The sequence below is a fragment of the Lissotriton helveticus genome, chromosome 11, assembly GCF_964261635.1.
Source record: "Lissotriton helveticus chromosome 11, aLisHel1.1, whole genome shotgun sequence".
Lineage (NCBI taxonomy): Eukaryota > Metazoa > Chordata > Amphibia > Caudata > Salamandridae > Lissotriton > Lissotriton helveticus.
In genome coordinates, this window is record NC_136072.1 from 406,756,083 (window position 1) to 406,774,220 (window position 18,138).

Here is an 18,138-nt window from a genome sequence, read left to right on the forward strand (position 1 = left end):
ATCCGCAACATTCTATTGGGAATAACTTTGGCGCCGGTGGACGAATTTTCCCTGAATGTTTGGGGGGATTCGTTAAGCGGGGGCCGAGATAAAAGGGGGGTCCCAAAACGTGTTAATTTCCATAGGGCGGTTGGACTCACTTTTAGCCCGAACGGCTGAATGGATTCCCACGAATCTTGGCAAAATTGTAGGGACTGGTAGCCCGATGTGCCTTTGCTATGTCTCAAGATATGTGCTATGCATTGCCAAACTAGATTGACAAAGGCCTCTTGAAGGCTGAAACGCGTCTCTCCTTGTGCTCATGATTGAGGGCGTCCTGCACTAAAATAAATGCCGAATCCAATGCCACTTTGTGTCCGTGCCTGCTCTCCGTGGATTCCATGTGGGAGCTGGGTGTTTTTGTTCATTGTGATACAGCGTGAATGGTCGTCACGCTTTCCCGGAACACCAGTCGTTTTGTGGCTCTCCTATCAGACCGTTTTTGTGAGGAGTACTGGAGTGCTATCAGGAGAGCCCCCAGCTGTGCAAACTGGATTAGGATCGAGGGTGACTGCCGAGGGAATGCAGGTCTCAGAGCGGGGCGATTTTCGTGACTGCCAGCATGGATCTGTATCTCACCGACAAGAAATGCCTTGCCTGGAATACTGGTACATACTGGTGACTGGGCACCGCGGACGCTACAAAACCCCGATGCGGTGAGGTGGTGATGGCGTTATCTATTTTGCGGATGGGTCCCCCTTAATCACGAGGTTGTGCCATTTAAAAATGTTTACGCTTGCCGTTTTTGTCCTTAAGACATTACCTGTCCTTGCCTGGGTGTTAACCGCCTCTTTGACACTGACTTTGCAACAACATTAGGAGGTTTATACTGCCTATATTTTACTGACTATTCTGCTGCATTGTGGGATCCGCAGTCTCTAAGGAATTTCAAGTGTGTGCCTGAAATAACTCTGAGGTGACATTTCTTTAACGATACAAAGATGTTACCTCATGCGCGAAGAATGTTTGCCGGTCCCGGGACGTCACACAGCAGCAACAGCTGATCATAACAAGGCAGAGTTCGAGTGTCTGCCCGAAATAATCTTGATGTGACATTTCTTGAAGGATGCCAAGGTGTTACCCCATGCGTGAAAAACATTTTCCGGTCCCGGAGCTCCAGGCAGCAGTAATTGTTGATAATGATATGGCAGAGATTATTTCTCCTTCCTTGACAAGGTCAGAGGTCGAGTTGTGGCAGGATAGTTACAGGCGCAAATGAGCTACCAGGACTATGGACAGTCATTAAGGACTACTATGAGTATGTGCGGCAACAGTTTTAAAACTATTTTGACTATTTTAGAACATATTGGCAACACTGGGTGTTAGTTTGGCTGAACAGTTTTAATGCCCGTGTGCATCCCATTGAGCAGTGGTTTTATTGTTATACATGCTTCATCGTATATTTTGTCTGTTTTATTAGGTAATTTCGCAACCTTGGTTAATGCACTGTGCACTTTATATCAGTATGTTGCGTCTTTCCTACATTTATGTTTATGAAGAGTTTTTAGGCAACGCGAGCATGTTGTATTTAAGCTAATATGGGAATACACACGCCATAGTATGTCTTCCATGTTTACCAACAGGGCTAGTGAGATGGGCTATTTAATGTATGAGCTATGCATTGCCAAACTAGATTGACAAAGGCCTCTTGAAGGCTGAAACGCGTCTCTCCTTGTGCTCATGATTGAGGGCGTCCTGCACTGAAATAAATGCTGAATCCATTGCCACTTCGTGTCCGTGCCTGCTCTCCGTGGATTCCATGTGGGAGCTGGGTGTTTTTGTTCATATATATATATATATGTATATATATATATATTACCTACTGGCGGTCGCCAGTAGGTAGTTATAGTTAGGACCTAGTTTCCATAGGAAATCCGCAACATTCTATTGGGAATAACTTTGGCGCCGGTGGACGAATTTTTGCGAATTTCTCAAATTAGGTGGCCAGTTCCGCTCCGCTCCTTCCCTGAACGTTTTGGGGGGGATTCGTTAAGCGGGGGCCGAGATAAAAGGGGGTCCCAAAACATGTTTTCCCCATGTTAATTTCCATAGGGCGGTTGGACTCACTTTTAGCCCGAACGGCTGAATGGATTCCCACGAAACTTGGCAACATTGTAGGGACTGGTAGCCCGATGTGCCTTTGCTATGTCTCAAGATATGTGCTCCAGAGGATTTTGAGTAATTTAGGTTAAAAAAAATATATATATCTATAAGCGCGCCCCGGTACGCGCACCGGGGAGCGCTCCATCGCGCTACGCGAGTTCGCGCGCGGAAAGCTGATTGGCTCTCGGGTGTCTGTCAACATTCCAAACAGTCCGTAGCGGCCGCCATCTTGTGTCTCGGTAGGATCGAGACACAAGAGGTGGCAAAAACAAAATGGGAAATGACCAAAAGGGGGCACGGTAAACCCCCCCTGAACCCATAGGTTTGATGTGGGGGCCATAAAAGGGCTTTGCGGGGCAAAAAATAAATAAATCGATTTTCGCTGGGGGAGCGCCCGGTACTCGCACCGGGGAGCGTACCATGAGGAAAACCCAGTGAAACAGTAAAATAATAATTTAAAGTGCTTAGAGGTAGGGTAGCTTTGCATAGAGTTGTTGTGTTGTGTTGGTGATTTAAGTACCAGCATGTAGGTACCAATACAGAGTCTTAAATTCCATGTACACCGTCTCCTCTGTAGATAATTTGCATGTTGTTACAGAAGTTATTGTGGTATATGGAATCCATACCATAGTCTGTCAGGAAAGCAGAAACAACATGGAGGCAGGAGATGAAAAAGAGATGTGAAATACACATTGGAGATAATATAGTAGGAGAAAGGAAGTAACTATGAGCAAAATTACTATGTAACACAAAAAGGTGGCACAGTATACTATAAGTCTCACTTTATATTATATTCATTTTGGTACTATTTCATGAATCACATATAAAAAAGAATAATGTCTAGAACAATTTTTAATTATTAAATAAAAATGTATTGCTGTGATTTTACAAAATTTAAAAGAACTTCCAACATTATATCGTCAGGAATGTCCTCATTTTCAGTCCATGATTCCATTTCTTCCACACAATTAACTAACTCTTCGTCCAGAGACTGATCCATAAAGTCAAAGTCTTCCTCAGGATTGTTCTCCAGAACAATTTCGAAAGAAATATTTGGTTTTCCTTCCATTTTCTTGCTGTATATTGCATTAAAAATAAATATATCAGTAGAGTTAGGGCAGTGTTGGGTTTAAGTTTAGACAGGTACTTCTGAGTTTTTAACAGTGAAGTTATCTTTGGGCAGTGTATGGTATCAGGCAGGAAGTAGAAATATCAAAAAAGTGTATGTGAAGAAGCCTAAGTAATTTCATAATTATACCAGAGAAGCCTAACTCAATCTATAACTATAACAGAGAAGCCTATCTCAATCTATAACTATAACAGAGGGACAGTAAAAAACTATCAAAAAAACCTAGGAGAAGGGGTTTTTTAGGGTACAGGGGAAAACTAGGCGCACAGCACACGTTAGTATACAAGATAAGTAGGTTCGGGTGCAAGTAGGTGAGGGGACCAAGACCCTAAACCCCTCCAAGTGTGTGCAGAGCACACGCAATATAAAGTAAAAACAAGTACCAATTGCACACCAAATTACAGTAAAGACAAAGATGCCTCAATGGACATGAAGGAGCAATTAAAAGTGGTCGAAACAGAGGAAGAAATGGATGTTGGATGACTCCTCTTTTATTGTATGGATGGCCAGCCGACACGTGTTTCGTCGTCAAGTTGTAACAGTGCTTGCACGACTCATCAGGGCTGTGACTCGAAGAAGAAGGACCACAGGTCGCTTAGCCGGTGATACTTCCGACCCGGCCCTTGCTCGGGACCAGGTAATAGGTTGGCAGGTATAGGATATTGCTTCAGATCCAGTGGACGGATTGTAGAGAGGGGAGTGCTCAATAAAGGAGACAGTGCTCCAAAATCCTGGAGTGCGTAGTGCCACTTGATAACACGAGCATTCACATGGAGATATGGGAATATGGAGGTATTAAGTCCAAGTGGTGGCAGGCGAGAGATCGTCGGATTACAGTGGAATCCGAAATCAGGTTGATAGTCAGAGGGGAGGGTGCTCCCAAGCAGCGGTTCCGGGTGCGGACCCTAGTAAAAAACTATCAGACAACGTTTTTACAAATTAACTAAAGTGCCCCTTACAAATTAACAACTTACCTTATTAAAAGGTGATGAAGATAAATGGAGAAAATTCTTTAAAGATGTACCTCAGGTAGTTGTAGTCAAAATGCCCGTGTTTCCCTCTCATTTTTCATTTATATTCATGTACATAACCAATCAAATGTCAGGAAAAAAAAGTAGAAAATGAAAGTAACATTTTAATTGGTTGTAAATTCTAACACTTCATATGTGTTTTTGTCATGTAATTTACCTCAGGATATTTAGACAGTGCTACAGTTCAAATGGATCAATGGAATTCCACCAAATTTGGGAAAATGGTAGGGACTGGTATGTAGTAGGGCCTATTCTATATTTGGTGAAAGTCTCTCCAGTGGTTTTTATGTGAATTAAATTTCAAAATTTTTGGGGAGAGATCACCGGTCCGCGCCCCGGTACGCGTACCGGCAGCGCTACGGGAGTCCTCCATCTTGTGTTTCGGTAGATTTGAGACACAAGATGGAGGACAAACAACGTTGGGAATGGGTAAAAGGGGACACGGTAGAGACCCTCTGACCCCCTAGGTTTTCTGAGGGGGGCTTAGGAGGCCCATATAGGCCCAAAAAAACAATTTTTTTTCAAAAATTTCGCGGGGAAGCTCCCGGTACGCGTACCGGGGAGCGTACTTTGTTGAAAATTAGTGAAAAAAGTTAGAGTAAAATAATCATTTTGAGTGATCAGATGTAGGGTAGCCCTGAAAAGAGCTTTTGGGTTCTGTGGCTGATTTAGGTACCTACAAGTAGGTTCCAATGCACAGTCTTAAATTCAGGAGGAATATTCTATTCCTCTCATCTGAGAAGTGCACACCATCTCCTCTGTAGATATCTTGCATGTTGTAACGCAAGTTATTGTTGTATATTGAACCCATTCCATAGTCTCTCATGTAAGCAGAAACAGATTTATTCACATGTTTCCGTGCTTTCTCAAATTGTGGACAAAATTGGTTGGACCACTTCCATTTCTGTCTTTGGCATATATTGGAATATACCAAGGTAGTTTGTGGAAAAAGTGTCATCAATTGCCCAAAGGTGTCCTTTAAAAGCATCTCCAGACCTACCCCAGTCAAAGTGCCTAGGTCATTTCCACCACAGTGCAAAATTATGAGGTCAGGTTGTGGCAGATGGTAAAAGGCTTTCACTAATGGTATCAATTGATGACATCTCATTCCTCTTTGGCCAATCCACTTGATGTGCACATTTGGTAAATCAAGGTTGTGAAAATTTCTGATAGCTGCATACCTTTGAGCCCAGTGAATGTAGCTATGTCCAATAATCCAGACAGAGTACATGGTGAGAGGAGGTTCTGGTGCAGTCAGATGAAGTGTAGGAATGAAATGGCAGTTGGAACAGTAGGAGTTTGCAAAAAAAAACTGTGCAGTTTCAGTGCTCTTGAATCACAAGCAATGATTGGTGGATTCAGATAGTTGAAAACTGAAAGTTAGGGTGCATGGTTCTGTTCTGTGAAAGAAGTAATTTGAATGGTTAAGAAAAAGTCATTTAAAGAAACATTGCACTGGATAAGCTGGTGTATTGAGAGGTCAAACATCCTTGCTGAGTTTATTTGCAACATTGTAGAATAAACCTTTAACCCTGAGAGGTGAGTGAGGAGGGAGTTGCTATGGTAACAGGCAGGCAGAAAGGGCTGAGGGGGGAAGGGTGTTGGTTTGAAAATTGAGAGGGAAGAGTTTTAATTGGTTAACATGAGGGATATGTGTGTAGAATTAGAGGTTTTCTGTGCCATTCATGGTTGCAGTGCCTGGAGTACATACCTTTTGCTCTGCTAAAGAAATATTGGTGTGTGTATCTGCATTTGTAAAGGTGAGTTATGATTCATTCAATATAGATAGAGAGTTCAGATTAGGAAGCACATTGAGCTTCTTTGCTGTTGGTTTGTGTGATGCTTTTTGAAAATGCATGGTATCACTATTTGCAAGATAGAGGATTTGTATTTTGTGAAATAGTGAGGTTTTAGTAGTGAAATTGAATGCTTGTACATAGGACCTGCGCTCTGTTTCTAAAATGTTATTTAAAAAACGATTTTAGGGCAAATCAATGGGTTTCAGTAGTGAAATTGAATGCTCGTACATAGGACCTGTGCTCTGTTTCTAAAATGTTATTGTAAAAACGATTTGGGGGCAAATCAATGGCTTTTACATTTTTGAGAAGGAATAAATAGTGTGTGCATGATTACATAAAAATATTTGAACCTTTCACAATCATGTCACCTGTTTTACCTCAGATTAGGAAGCAGACTGAGCTTCTTTGCTGTTGGTTTGTGTCATTTTCTGAGTAATGCTTGGTAGGAATGTTTGCAATAGAGAGGAAATGTATTTTGAACAATAGTGAGTTTTCAGTACTGAAATGGAATGCTTGTACATAGGACCTGCGCTCTGTTTCTAAAATGTTATTCAAAAAACGATTTTGGGGCAAATCAATGGCTTTTACATTTTTGAGAAGGAATAAATAGTGTGTGCATGATTACATAAAAATATTTGAACCTTTCACATTCATGTCACCTGTGTTACCTCAGATTAGGAAGCAGACTGAGCTTGTTTGCTGTTGGTTTGTGTCATTTTTTTGGTAATGCTTGGTAGGAATATTTGCAAGAGAGAGGAAGTGTATTTTGTAAAATAGTGAGTTTTCAGTACTGAAATGGAATGCTTGTACATAGGACCTGCGTTCTGTTTCTAAAATGTTATTAAAAAACGATTTTGGGGCAAATCAATGGCTTTTACATTTTTGAGAAGGAATAAATAGTGTGTGCATGATTACATAAAAATATTTGAACCTTTCACAATCATGTCACATGTGTTACCTCAGATTAGAAAGCAGACTGAGCTTCTTTGCTGTTGGCTTGTGTCATTTTTTTGGTAATGCTTGGTAGGAATGTTTGCAATAGAGAGGAAATGTATTTTGTAAAATAGTGAGTTTTCAGTACTGAAATGGAATGCTTGTACATAGGACATGCGCTCTGTTTCTAAAATGTTATTCAAAAAACGATTTTGGGGCAAATCAATGGCTTTTACATTTTTGAGAAGGAATAAATAGTGTGTGCATGATTACATAAAAATATTTGAACCTTTCACAATCATGTCACCTGTGTTTCCTCAGATTAGGAAGCAGACAGAGCTTCTTTGCTGTTGGTTTGTGTCATTTTTTTGGTAATGCTTGGTAGGAATGTTTGCAATAGAGAGGAAATGTATTTTGTAAAATAGTGAGTTTTCAGTACTGAAAAGGAATGCTTGTACATAGGACCTGCGCTCTGTTTCTAAAATGTTATTTAAAAAACGATTTTGGGTCAAATCAATGGCATTTACATTTTTGAGAAGGAATAAATAGTGTGTGAATGATTACATAAAAATATTTAAATTTTTCACAATCATGTCACCTGTGTTACTTCAGATTAGGAAGCAGACTGAGCTTCTTTGCTGTTGGTTTGTGTCATTTGTTTGGTAATGCTTGGTAGGAATGTTTGCAATAGAGAGGAAATGTATTTTGTGAAATAGTGAGTTTTCAGTACTGAACTGGAATGCTTGTACATAGCACCTGCACTCTGTTTCTAAAATGTTATTCAAAAAACGATTTTCGGGCAAATCAATGGCTTTTACATTTTTGAGAAGGAATACATAGTGTGGGCATGATTACATAAAAATATTTGAACATTTCACAATCATGTCACCAGTGTTTCCTCAAATTAGGAAGTGGATTGTGCAGATGAGGTGAGGCATGTCCAGGGGTGCAAAGGAGTTGAGGCCTGTGTCCATGAGTGCAATGGAGAGTACTTACCTCCTCTGACCCTTAGACAAGCATGATCTAATCTGCGCCCCTTGGACAGACCTTAATACATTGAGTATAATTGATGGTTACAGGGTGCATATGAGAAGAGGGGTGTCCAGGGGTGTAGATTAATTGAGGCCTCTCTAATGGTGCAGATGATTTGAGGTCTATTCAGGGTTGCAGATGAGGTGAGGATTGTCCAGGATTGCATAGGAAGTGATGCCTGTGTTGAAGAGTGTAGTGGAAGAGAGGTCTGTCCAGGGGTGGAAAGAAGGTGAGGGCTGTGTCTAAGAGTGTAGTGGGGGATAGGCTTCATGAAGTCCAGTCCAGTGCACTCTTAGACACCGGTCTCACCACCTATGCTCCCCAGGACAGGCCTTACCTCATGTGTACAATCTGCTTACTAATCTGAGGAAACACAGGTGATATGATTGGGAAATGTGCAAATATATTTTTTTAATCATGCAGATACTATCTAATCCTTGTCAATAATGTAAAACCAATTAATGTGCCCGAAATATTTTTTTAGAATAACATTTAAAAAACAGAGATAAGGTTATATGTATAAGCATTATAGTGTTTATATCGTTTGCTTATTGTCATTGCTTTGTTGTTTGGTAATAGTGATCTATAATGAGTTTTTTTTATTTGTTTACCACAGATTGAAATCAAGATTTCAATAGTAAGGAAATATGCCCTCAAGGCAGAGGAGACGGAAAGATGCTAAGCGGAATAAATCAAAAACAGCAACTGAATTAAAGCAGTCTCCTACAACAAATACTTCAAAAAACGCGGTAAAAGCTCCTGGTAAGACAACTAAGTCTTTTTTTCGGAACATATGTAGATCCCAAAAATATGATAATATACATGTGAATGTACGGAAGGAGAGAGCAAATTTGAAGAGGAAGGAGAGATCCCCAAAAAATGTTACTACAGCAGCAGGAGACAATAATATGTATAGGAATAGAAGGCAAAATCAATTTAGGGACATTCGTAAACGAATGTTTCGCAATAGGGTGGTTATAAATTTGTTAAAAAATATTAAGAAAGGTAAACAGAGAGCTGCTTTTTTAAGAAAAAAAAAGGTGTATAGAAGATTGTTGATCAGGCTTTTGAAGTTAAGAAAAAACTATTTATTTTAGTAATCAATAGAATTAGGACACTTAACAAGACAATTGATGTTTTCAAATCAAAGAGTCGATGCAAAAGAGTAATTAATCGGACTCATTTTTGTAAAGTTTTTTCTGGAGAATGGATGCATAGTTCAAGTTGTGAGCCATTTTTTAAAGAGGAGAGTTACTTCCAGGAGAATGATTTGGTGCATGCAGTTGACACCAGTGGTCGAGCATATGAGGTGAAAGACGGTTGTCCGATTGAAAAAGAGAAACTTGTGCCTAGAGAAGCAGAAGAGGTGTTAGCTGATGAAGTTTTAGGGAGACGTACTAAGGGTCCAGTGTACACTTGGAAGTGTAGTAGTATTTGTAGTGTGCGACAGGAATCAATTGATTTGCTTCGTAATTTCTTACGTACATATAGTAAGAAAAGTCTAAAATAGAAAATGAAGATGTTGCAAGACTTGGATCCTTGCAGAGTGAGAGAAAACACAGGTTTGCAAGGGCATTCACTGGCTTGTCTTTCTAGAAAAGTATGTCAGAGTGTTTTTCATCATTTTAGGATGTTAGCAGTGCATCATAACAAAATGAGGAAATTAGTGAGAATGTTTTATTATGCAAAAAGTCCAGCACTTAAGCTTAAACAATTAAACAGTGCTCTTTTGCATGGAACTGAATTAGATGTGAAGAAGATTTGTGAAGAAATTGAGATTTGTTATTTTTGTGAAAAAGAGGACAGTGTAGAAATTGACACAGTAATACAAGGTAATGTAGAAGACAATGTACAGATTTCAAGTACAGAAAAGTTTGACCAGGAAATTACCAGGTTTAGGGTGAAATCAAGTGAAAGGCCTAATTTTACTTGTGTGTGTTGTCGACGAACTCATTATAAGCATCAAACTAGATTAGTTGATTTATATGTAAAAAATGAAAAGATAAATAATTATGAGTGGAAGGATTTTGCAACTTATTTGTGGGTGGAGAATTCTTTTGATTTGAGTTCTGATCAGCGTATTTGTAAATATTGTTATAATAAATTAAATCAAAACAGAATGCCTGCTAGAGCTGTTCATAATAATCTTGAGTTGGTAGACATTCCTCCTGAATTGATGGATTTAAATACATATGAGTCTATTTTGATTCAATGAGTCCATCCTTTTCAGGCAATTGTTCGCATGGAGCCTAAGATAGGGAAATTGCCTCCTTCAGATTTACAGAGAGGATTAAAGGGAAGAGTTGTTTATTTGCCTCTAGATTTCAAGAAAAATATTGATACAATTGGTGTAGAGAAAGTGGAAGAGGAACCTCTCGTTATTCTAGTTAATGGGGTTCCGACAAAGAGTAAGAAAATCTGGCAAGATTTAGTGGATGTTAGGAAAGTCAAAAAGGCAACGTTGTATTTGGTCAAAAACAATGAGTACTACAAACATGTATGTGTTGGAGCAGAGGAAACAGCTGCAGATGAAGACAGTGATTGTTCAGCTGGCCAAATTGAAAAAGTTGATGTTTCTAATTTTTAAGAAATATATGAACATTATACTGTTCATCCTTTGCATTCCAAAGAAGTAATGGGGAATGCAATTGACTTGTTTCAAATGAAATCAGCAAAAGGAAGTCCCATTAGTGTATGGGAAGAAAGTTTGGAAGCTCGTTGTTTTCCACATTTATTTCCAACAGGTCGAGGTGGACGATATGACGATCGACCACTTCAAATTCCTGCATCTGAATACCGGACTTTAAGATTATATGCTGAAGATCCAAGGTTTCGTCAATGCATCCCATATTTGTTTCATCTACTGTATGAAAGTGACTTGTCTGGGCTTTCTTATGCAGTAAACCATATACTGAAAAGTGGAGCACATCTGCAAAATGTTTCGGCGAGGGACTTTATGGATAAAGTTAATCTGCAAGATAATATTTTGGAATCTCATGGCATGTCAGAGTGGTACAAACAAGTATTGGTACCGTCATCATGGGGAATTGAAATGTATGCTAAAAAACTTAGGAACTCCTACATGGTTCTTCACTCTTAGCTGTGCCGAGTATGCATGGGACGACTTACTTCAATTTATACGCGAGGCAAATGCAAATATACAAAATATAGAATCCAAAACACCTGGAGAACTGTGTTCTTTGGATCCAGTGAATGTATGCAGATATTTTAATCATAGATTTGAAGCTATGATGTCTTTCATTTCCAACAAAAAAATCCTCCCCTTGGAGAGGTTTTGGATTTCTTTTGGAGAAAGGAGTATCAAGCGAGAGGTGCTCCTCACATACATATGTTGTTGTGGATTAAAGATGCACCCAGATTTTGAACAGATTCGGATGAAACAGTGATGAGTTTCATTGAAGAGTATTCAACATGTGCTGTTCCGAAAACTACAGAGGAAAACAGTTTAAAACAACAAGTTTTACGCTTTCAATCCCATCGTTGTGAGAAGTATTGTCGTAGAAAATTCAAAAACAAGGAAAAGTTCTACACAAAATGTCGTGTCAGCTTTCCACGACCAGTGATTTCTAAAGGAAGAGTAAATAATTTGATGTCTTCTCTACGACATACTGTGACGAGGAAATCACCCAAAAATACATACAATTTAAAAAGAAACGAAGAATCCAAGTACATCAACGACTACAACCCAGTGATTTTGTCCATGTGGAATGCTAACATGGATATTCAATTCGTTGCTGACAACTCTATTACTGTGGCTCGATATGTGACGTCTTACATCACAAAAAAAGAAAAGACAGAACTGAAGGAAATGTGGGAGGATATTTCACATGAAAAGAGTCTAAGCAAGAAATTATACAGTTACAGTCTGAAGATGTTGTCACATCGAGAAATTGGAGCATATGAATGTTCTGATCGATTGTCATCAGCAAGTCTATATGCCAAATCTAGAACCATCATTTGGGTGAGTCTAGGTCTTGCTGCAACACGAAACCGAGTTTTGAAATCTGTACAAGAAATAGAGTATTTGGCGGAGAAAAAACTTGAAAGTAGAGATATTTTTAAGACAATCATGTTGGATACATACTATCCAAATAGAAGTCCTTACCTTGAGAGTGCTTGTCTCTATGAAGTTCTGCAAAGATATATTTATAAGAGGAACATCAGAGAAGATATCAATAATGGAATATATGCTGTCATTGGATGTGAAGGATGTCTAGTCAAACAGAGAAAAGGTCATTTGATTAATCATCGAAAATTAAGTTGCGAAAATCCAGACAAAAGGGAATTTTACTATTTGGCTCTTTTGCAACTCTTTAAACCATGGCGTACAGAAGAGGAACTACTTGGAGATTTTGTCTGTTACGAAGACTCTTTTAATGCGACCAAGGATACCATAGAATGTCCTGTTTTTCCAAATTATCTGCAAATGTTGAACGAAGAAATAGAGCAAGAAGCAACAATTGCTGCAGAGATTGCGAGAGAAAGTTCTCAAGACAGTCAGAGTTCTACTTCATTGAGTCAGGATCCACTAGGAGGACCAATTATTCAAAATGAGGCTGCCACTGCCATGGATGAGGTGGAAAGAGCTATGGAACAAGCTGAAGAGGATGTAATTAACTTAGAAGATTTGGTGAAACAACTAAACATTGAGCAGAAATAGATATATGATGAAGTCACAGAACAGGTTGAACATGGATTCAGTCATGAGAAAAAAGAGTGCTCATGTACATCATTTAAGCCTGTCCGACTGTATGTGAGTGGAGAAGCGGGAACTGGAAAACGTTTTCTGATTAAAGCAATTGCAACTTATCTGCAGAAAAGGACTGAATCACCACTGTCTTGAGTTGTTACCGCTCCAACTGGGCTGGCAGCACATAACATTAAAGGGATTAATTTACATCGTTTACTGATGCTACCAGTTGAGCATGATAACAAATTACAACACCACAAGCTATCTGGAGATGCTTGTTCTGAAGTTTCCAGAGTCCTGAAGAAAATGAAACTTCTTATCATTGATGAGGTAAGCATGGTCTCAAATCTAATGCTTGCTTTTGTGCATTTGAGAATGCAAGAAATTCTTAGAACAGACTATGATGTCTTATTCGGAGAAAAACACATTATTGTTTTTGGAGATCTACTGCAGTTGACTCCAGTGAAAGGACAACCAGTGTTTAAAATGGTCACGCATGAAGATACCAGGAAGTGCCTAGGAAGCATTGGAAAAGTTAATATATGGTAAAATTTCAAATATGCAGAACTGCTTCAAAATATGCGACAGGCAAAGGATGAAGATTATAAAAATATTCTACAAGATGTACGAATTGGAAAAGTAAGTGAGCATGGGAAAGAAGCATTACATGCACGATTAATTTCAAATTTGTATCCAAATGAAAACATTCTTCCAGAGAATATTTTTAAGAAAATTACTGAGAACAAATCTGGGATATGCTTGATGCCAACCCTGCAAGAATGTTCCATCTTCAACCACAAAATGTTAAAGTTAGAAAATGAAGAGATTGTGAAACTGGAAGCTACAGATAAAATAGAGCATATGGGAGCAACAATTATTTTGTCTGAAAATTTGAAATCAAAATTGGATTCATTAGAGAAGACTATATCTAAAACTGCTGGTTTTGAAAAGACTCTGAATGTGTGTTTAAATTGTCGTATCATTTTGAGAAGGAATTTAAATGTTGAAAGAGGTCTGGTAAATGGAGCAATGGGTCATGTTGTTGATTTTGTGAATTACAAAAATAGAGATGGAATTGAAATATTAAAAATTAAATTTGATGGCATTGACGAAATAGAACAAATTTGTCGTTGTTCAGCTAGATTTTTGCTTGTGAAAGCCTTATATGTTCGCCGAAAACAGTTTCCTTTTTGTTTGGCATATGCGGTGACAATTCATAAATCTCAAGGTTTAAGTGTAGATAGTGCTTTGGTGAACATTGGAAGTTCTGTGTTTAAAGAGGGTATGGCATATGTGGCATTATCACGAGTCAGAACTTTATCCGGATTGTACTTGATTGAGTGTGATGAAACAAAGATTTGTGATGATCTAGATTGTGTTAAAGAATACAATAGGTTAAGAAGAGAGTATGCTCCACATTTGCCTCAATATCCTCTGTTTGAAAAACGTGTGGTAGGCCGAAAAAGAAGAAATGAGAATAATTGCAGTGAGGTAGTAGCAAAAAGACAATAAGTAGATGAAACTGTAATTGTAAGCAGAAAGAAAAAGGATTCTGTTGAAGATGTTGTTGGATTTCAGTTTGAAAACAGTTTTGGTGTCAACTGCTATGCTAATGTAGTGCTTAATGTTGTTTTTTTCTTCAAAATTTACAAGAACAGATTGTTGAAAATCGGGATCAAACATTCTAGTGTTTATTGAATCTGTGTTTGAGAAATATAGCAGTGATAGAGCAAAAATAGAAAGTGTTTCAGAAATTCGAAATTTTCTAGATATATGTTCTGAACAAAATCAATTTTCACAGAATATTCAGCAGGATTGTCAGGAATTTTTAATGTATATGTTTGAAGTATCGGAAGATGAAGGTGTAGATATAAAAAATCTTTTTAGCCTTTCTTATCAATGGCAGCATGACTGCGACAACTGCAGTTTATCAAGTAGTACTAGAATAGACACTAAAAGATTTGTGTTTTTGATTTTACCAGACTGCAAATCAGTGTCTTTTAAAAATCTAGTTAAAGCAGCTGATCACAATATGGTGTGTACCCAATGTAAGTCTGCAATGCTGTCCATATTATTTTTACAAACTTATGGTCAGTATGTCATTTTAATGTTCCAACGATGTAGACCTGATGGAAGTAAATTGACAACTTCTATTAAAAATTTTGTGGCTTCTCAGTTATCAATATCAGGGAGAACTTTTGCAACTGTAGCTATTATTTATCATGACGGTCCTTCAACAACATCAGGGCATTACACATGCTATTTAAAAAGTCGAAAAGGTTGGACTAACTGTAATGACACTCATTTGACTTTCAAACAACGTTTGCCTTTTGACTTAAAAAATTCATACCTAGTGTTTTTAGAACCAAAATTTAAATAAAGGTAATTGCCCTATGAAGATGGGAGCAGTTAATAAAAGTTAGATTGCTGTTTAAAATTATATTGTGCGTAAAAGTGATGAAGACAATATGAAAATTATAGTTCTCATAAAGGTATGGTAAGTGGATCGCATATTAAGTGATATCTGTATTATAGGAAATGTTCAACATGAGAGAACCAGAGATGGAATTATGAATATTTAAATATTGTGAAAATGTTGTTTGAGCCTTTCTTTGAGATTGTCGGGAAAACTGTAATTTTAGAGTTTGTTTTAAGTAATTTGAAAATATACTGATACATCTCACACTATTTGGCCTTAAGGAAAGTTGAAGGAATGAGCAAAGAGTCATGACTGAACAAAAGGAGTATATGAAAACATTAAAACATATTTCAGATGTTCTTCGAGCTTTTTTTCTAGAGAGTCGATGAAATGGATTTTTTAGAGAACAGCAGAGTACCTTCCAACGTAAAGGACCTTCATGATGTACTATTTGGCCTAAAGGAAAAGTAAGTGAATCAAAGATTAGTGTATATATGTGATTTGTAAGTTTATATGTTTTTTTTTAAACATAATCTTTTTGATTGTGTTTTTTTTTCCCGCTGTCATATGATGAATAGTTTGAACTCACTGTTTTTAGTGAAATTCAATATGTTCTGAGAACAGCAAAAATAAACTATCTAACATGTTGTATAAATTATTCTACAGTTTGAATTGTGTAATTTATATTGTATTCCCATTGTCTCACACTCACTTTCCTTTTTCCTCTCTCTTTCAGGTCTCTTTACTCACTCACACTGTCTTTCTCTCACTCTGTTTCACACCCATTTGTTTACTGCACTTCTTTCACAACCCCTCATTTTCATTTCAACTGTCTGCATCCCCTCTCTCCATTGCACTACTTTTCAGTTTTCAGTCTCTCTGTTTTACTTCCCTTTTCCGTCTTTTCCTCCTTTGCTCTTTTAGTAATTCCTCTTTACTCACTCACCAGTATTGTTGCACTTTATCACTATAACTCACCCACTCTCCCTCGCTTATCTTTGTTTGCTCCTTTTTTTTTACCTCTTCTCTCTATTTTCCGTTCACTACCTCTATGTCCTCAGTCCCTCACTCTCCTTGTGTTATGTTCACTTGTGTTTATCTACCTTCTATCATTTCTCTTACAACAACTTCACTGCTCCTCTCTCATCGTTCTTCATCCCATTTCTTTTACGCTGGTTCCATCACTACCCCTCATTTCCTATCTTTCAGTGTCCTTCTCTTTACTTTCATCACTGAATCACTTTCTCTCAGTACCACTGTTTTTGTCCTCTTCTCCTCTCTTTCCTTTTTTTGCTCCCTTACTCATTCACTTTCCTCACTCATTGTACTCCACTTCACTCATCCTTCTGTTAGTCTCTCTGTCTACTAACGTCCTCACTCCTTTTCCCTCAATCCTTCTATATTATCCTCTCTCCCTTCATCCCTTCACTCTATGACTCTCCTTCACTTACTCTCAGTTATCTTCAATTCCTCATTCTTCTAAATGCATCCTTAATTAGACCCCTTTCCCTCTCAGTCATTAGCCTTTTACTTACTCATAATTCCTGATTTAGTTTTGCTAACTCATATTCTTTTAGTATCTTTCTTACCTTCAGTTCATTTCTCTCTTCTTTTCTTCCTCTCTGTCAGTGAATCTATATGCCTTACTCTTAGTAATTTGCTCTCCTTCTATTTCTTTTTCCCTTTTTTTTTGTCCTTCTACCTTACTTTATTTCCCTTTCTGTGTCCTTCACTCTTACTTTATTTCTAAATACACTGTTATGATTTTTAACCTCTTCATTTGTATCTTTTATTTTAAAATACACATTTTACTAATTATAACTTATTTTTTCTTCTCTATTTCACAGATACAAAGTGTAGTAAAAAAATGTAATTAAAGTTACATTAATTATATGGTAAGTGTGACTAAAAAAATTTAGTTTGTCATCACCCTTTGCTTTAACCTCACTACTATTTTCTCACCCTACCTCACTCATGTTTCTTTACTCTGCTTCCCTCACTTATTCTTATCCTCCATGTCTACTCCCCTTTCCCTAACTCCCCTCCCACATTCAACTTCTTTCAGTCCCCCTGCTTTACTTCCCTTACCCTTTGTTCCCTTCCTTTGCTCCCTCACTCATTCCCTTTCCCTTAATCATTTACTTTACTCCTGTCACTCCTTCTCTCGGTCCGTCTGTTCTCACAGTTCCTCATTTCCGTTCCCTCACTCTGTCTCTGTTATCGTCGCTGTCTCTGTCCCCTCATTCAGTCAATACTCTTTCGTCATGCTCACTTCCTACAACTCACCCACACTCCCTCACTTACCTTTCTTTGCTGCTTCACTCACTACCTTTCAGTCACTCCTTCCTTTACTCTCTCTCTTTTCTCTCTGTCACTCCCCATGTCTTACCTTTATTCACTTTTATCCACCCTCTTTAACCCCTCTTTACTTACAGTCACTTCTCTTTTCTAACCCTCCATCACCGATGTTCCTTTACTCTGGTTCCGTCACTACCCCTCATTCCCCATCCTTTACTGTCCTTCCCTTTACTTTCATCACCCACTCACACTCTTCCAGTACCTCTGCTTTAGTTTTCTTCCTCTCTCTTCCCTTCTTTCGCTCCCTTAATCTTTTTTTTCTCACTTACACTCTATTATACCTTCTCTCTGTCTTACTATGTAATATACAGTCCATCTGTGTTGCTCCCTCTAGCTCTCTTTCTCTTAACATCACTCTCTCTGTTCCCTTCCCTCATGCTCACTCGTTCATTATTTTATTTTTATTTTTTTTTGGGTGCGCGTACCCTGGAGAAAAAAGAATGACAGAGTTTTTAAAAAATATAGCATTTTTTTATAAATTGGAGGTAGTTCTAAAAATAACTGTTTTTTTTATTCTTTTTGTTGTTTTATATTTTTTTATTGTTCTTTTGAACATTTTTTACTTTTTTTGGTTTTTCAGAACA